Below are 4562 nucleotides of genomic sequence, written 5' to 3'. Positions count from 1 at the left end.
ACAAGTACCCACAAGCACCTACCAGTACCCACAAGCAAGTATACAAATACCCAAATGTACCTACAAGCACCCACAAGAATCCACAAGTACCTAACCGAGAGCTCAAACGCCATGTTTTTCTTGCTTAATATCCCTCTAACGGCGTGAATCACGACAAAAACGCCGTAAGTCCAATATAAAAAATTACCAGTCGTCGGTAATCTAGCTTAATTACCAGTCGTCGGTAATCTAGCTTAATTACCAGTCGTCGGTAATCTAGCTTAATTACCAGTCGTCGGTAATCTAGCTTAATTACCAGTCGTCGGTAATCTAGCTTAATTACCAGTCGTCGGTAATCTAGCTTAATTACCAGTCGTCGGTAATCTAGCTTAATTACCAGTCGTCGGTAATCTAGCTTAATTACCAGTCGTCGGTAATCTAGCTTAATTACCAGTCGTCGGTAATCTAGCTTAATTACCAGTCGTCGGTAATCTAGCTTAATTACCAGTCGTCGGTAATCTAGCTTAATTACCAGTCGTCGGTAATCTAGCTTAATTTCCAGCCGTCGGTAATCTAGCTAAATTACCAGTCGTCGGTAATCTAGCTTAATTTCCAGCCGTCGGTAATCTAGCGTAATTACCAGCCGTCGGTAATCCGGCTAAATTACAGTCGTCGGTAATCTAGCTTAATTACAGTCGTCGGTAATCTAGCTTAATTACCAGTCGTCGGTAATCTAGCTTAATTACCAGCCGTCTTTAATCTAGCTTAATTACCAACCGTCTTTAATCTAGCTTAATTACCAGTCTTCGGCAATCTAGCTAAATTACCCGTCGTCGGCATCTAGCTTAATTACCAGTCGTCGGCAATCTACCTTAATTACCAGTCGTCGGTAATCTACCTTAATTACCAGTCGTCGGTAATCAACCTTAATTACCAGTCGTCGGTAATCTAGCTTAATTACCAGTCGTCGGTAATCTAGCTTAATTACCAGCCGTCTTTAATCTAGCTTAATTACCAACCGTCTTTAATCTAGCTTAATTACCAGTCGTCGGCAATCTAGCTAAATTACCCGTCGTCGGCAATCTAGCTTAATTACCAGTCGTCGGCAATCTACCTTAATTACCAGTCGTCGGTAATCTACCTTAATTACCAGTCGTCGGTAATCAAGCTTAATTACCAGTCGTCCCTGATCTAGCTTAATTACCAGTCGTCGCTGATCTAGCTTAATTACCAGTCGTCGCTAATCTAGCTTAATTACCAGTCGTTGCTGATCTAGCTTAATTACCAGTCGTCGCTAATCTAGCTTAATTACCAGTCGTCGCTGATCTAGCTTAATTACCAGTCGTCGGTAATCTAGCTTAATTACCAGTCGTCGGTAATCAAGCTTAACTTTCAGTCGTCGGTAATCTAGCTTAATTACCAGTCGTCGCTGATCTAGCTCAATTACCAGTCGTCGCTGATCTAGCTTAATTACCAGTCGTAGGTAATCTAGCTTAATTACCAGTCGTCGGTAATCTCGTTTAATTACCAGTCGTCGGTAATCTAGCTTAATTTCCAGTCGTAAGTAACCTAGCTTAATTTCCAGTCGTAAGTAACCTAGCTTAATTTCCAGTCGTAGGTAATCTTGTTAACTTAATATATATATGTGTGTGGTCTTTTACCAACTTAACTTGTTAGCTAACACAAGCTTAGGTTCTCTTGTTTTCTAACCACTACGAAAATTGGACCAAATAGCCTTAACCGTGCTATTATCATAAACTGACTCTTATCCATTCTAAAATATCGCAGATTGGAATGGTTTTAAAACTTTTAAATTAAACACACTTAGACTTAATTATAGTTAATGAAAATCGCCTAGCGCCAAGTAAAATGTTGTACCTTTCATTTAAAACCGTTTTCAAGTCTAACAAATGTATAGTTATGTCTATAAGTGCCTGGACAAAATGGCTGTTTGCGAAAAAAATCCCATGTTATTTCTATGGGAAATTTCCAGTTTTTCGTCAAAAGGGCTGATTAATTTTATGGAAATGAAAACCACCCTTAGCAACTTTATTTTTTATAAAATAAACTAATTAATGGATCTCTTTGAAATTTTAACCACTTATTGAGGGCCAGAATTGTAGTTCTGTGGATTTTTTTCACAACAGTTAATACAATACAAAAAAAGTTACATCCAAACAAAAACCCTCCTTATACATTAAGAGCAGTATGAAGTCTTATCTAAGAGAGCTACCGCTCTCATAGAATTCCGCTTTTAACATTATTTCTCGAGTCAAAATTGACAATTTATTCCAGGCGCCTGCGTTTCTTTTCGAATTTTTAGCTAGATACAAAAGGTAATCCATAACGAAATATTCAGCAAAGGTTCGATGTATAAACGTCAGACTTCCTATATAAACTCCCGCCTTTAAAAGTGAATCCTCAATTAGATCTTTTTCGTCCTCAGGTTCGGGGTACTGGAATTCTTCATATACGCTTTCAGAGAGGAAAAGTTGAAGAGCGTATTGTCTGTGTTTCTGAAATATTAGTTTTTCTACAATTTTTAGCGCATTGGTCAAAGGTATGTTACCGTCCGTCGAGGATCCTTTTTCGGTATAGTAAATTTCTATTTTACCTTCAATGAAATTTTCGTATAAATCCACTAACGATACGTTGTCAATCATTGCGAATTGTCCATTTGAAATGTTACGGAGCATATATGACGCCAATAATCTGCATTGTAATGGGACTCCCATGAACTGTCTTTCGTTATCTTTTATAGAGTTGGATAAATTGTCAATCGAAGTTAAGACGTATTTATTCAAATCTTTTAGCGTTCCCGGGAGTTTTATATTCAGGATATTATGATGTTTTTGCAAATATTTAACGATGAACTCCACTTGATCTTCTTTCGAAAATGGTACCATAGTATGGGCCCAACAGCCGAAACAATTTTCCAACTCTTCCTTGGTATACGGCCTAGTTGATATTAAAATTTTCTCGACACGAGTTTTCATCAACGATTCTAGCATTTTTATGACCTGGTTATCATAAGTCGGACTAATTTCGTCAAATCCGTCGAAAAGTAACACCAGTCTCCCGTTATTGGTTAACGAATTTTGAAACAACTTTTCTCCAAATAGATTTTTGAATTTCGTGTTTTCGCTGCAAGGTAAGATATATTTCAGCATAAAATCCGATAACTCTATCGGATTTGCGATGGAAATTTCCTCTTCTATTAGCGTTTTTAAAGTCTTGGTGCACTCGTTTAAGTTGACTCTAATAACCCAATAATCCGGATATATATCTTTGATTTTTTGGCCCAACACAGAAAGCACGGTTGATTTTCCCATCCCAGGAGTGTCGGAAATAATCAATGATTTTCCGGATTTTTTAATCAAGGTTTCTTCGGAATAGGAAGAGCTCTGATCTTCGATCAAGTACTTTCGTAAATAACCCAGTTTTCCACGTGACTTGTACAAAATTAACTTGGAATTTGAATCATACTTTAACCAGTGAATGTTCTTCCTTGGATTTTGTTCGCATAACCGTTGAAAATCCTCACCTTTCGTTATTTGAACGTAGTTTTCTTGATTTGCAAAACGTGGATTGCTTAGAGCTATTAATTCGGAAGAGTCTATTTCGTTTAAACATTTTTCATCAAAAACATCTTTTAGTTGGAACTCTCGTGTAATATAATATTCCTCGACGTCACCCAGACTCTGGAGCTCCTTTCCGACAGTTATGACTTTATTTTTAATCAAATTAACTAGAATTTCCCCTTTCAGAACTTCTTCAAATTGAATAAAATCCTCTTCGCAAAAGAGATCTTTTAAACTCGAGTTTTCATTTCCTTGAAATTTGATTACTTTTCTCTTCATAAGATCTTCCTGAGCTTCAGTGGTTAACTCGTCCCAAGTGATTCCGTCATGTTTTATCACATGCTCTATTTTTAAATCTTGGGCATTTCCATCCGTTATTAAAACTAGTTTGATATTAGTTTTAATGGATTTAATTTCGTCTCCCAAATCTTGTAGAAATTTCCCACGTTGGGTATTCGAGCCGAGTTCGCCAGCGCATTCGATTAATATTATCGTTTCTCCCAAATTTTCGTGTTTTAAAAATTCCTTCAAAGTGAAGAAAGTTTCCGTTGTTAATAAACTTTGCAATTCAAAGGCCAAAATTAAATTATTTCCTTGTGAACTTGGAATTGTCGTCAGAGCCTTTGCCATAGCGATATCGGTTCCATACTGAGCCTGAATTTGACAAACTTTGTCTGGCTTATTTTCGAAAAAGTTTATCAAAACATGCCAAGGTTCATTTCGGTCTTCAATCTTTAATTTGATTAAATCGTTGATTTGTTTTCGGTATGTTTGGGATATGTCGTTGTAAATCGTTTTCCTGACTTCAAAATCGGTTAAGGCAACTTCAGCTCGCTCACATAAATCAGGATAAAGTCGAAGCAAGCATTTAACGTATGGCACAAGTTGACGGATATCCGAATCAGAGTTGCAGCTAACCAGGGCCGGATTAAGGGGGGGGCAGAGGGGGCACCTGCCCCCGGGCGCCAGCAAAATAGGGGCGCCCAAGATGTCTGGTGATAC

The sequence above is a fragment of the Phalangium opilio genome, unplaced genomic scaffold (genome assembly GCF_054372755.1).
Source record: "Phalangium opilio isolate 3A_F unplaced genomic scaffold, DU_Popi_V2 ptg000038l_1, whole genome shotgun sequence".
Lineage (NCBI taxonomy): Eukaryota > Metazoa > Arthropoda > Arachnida > Opiliones > Phalangiidae > Phalangium > Phalangium opilio.
This window is presented reverse-complemented; position numbering follows the sequence as displayed.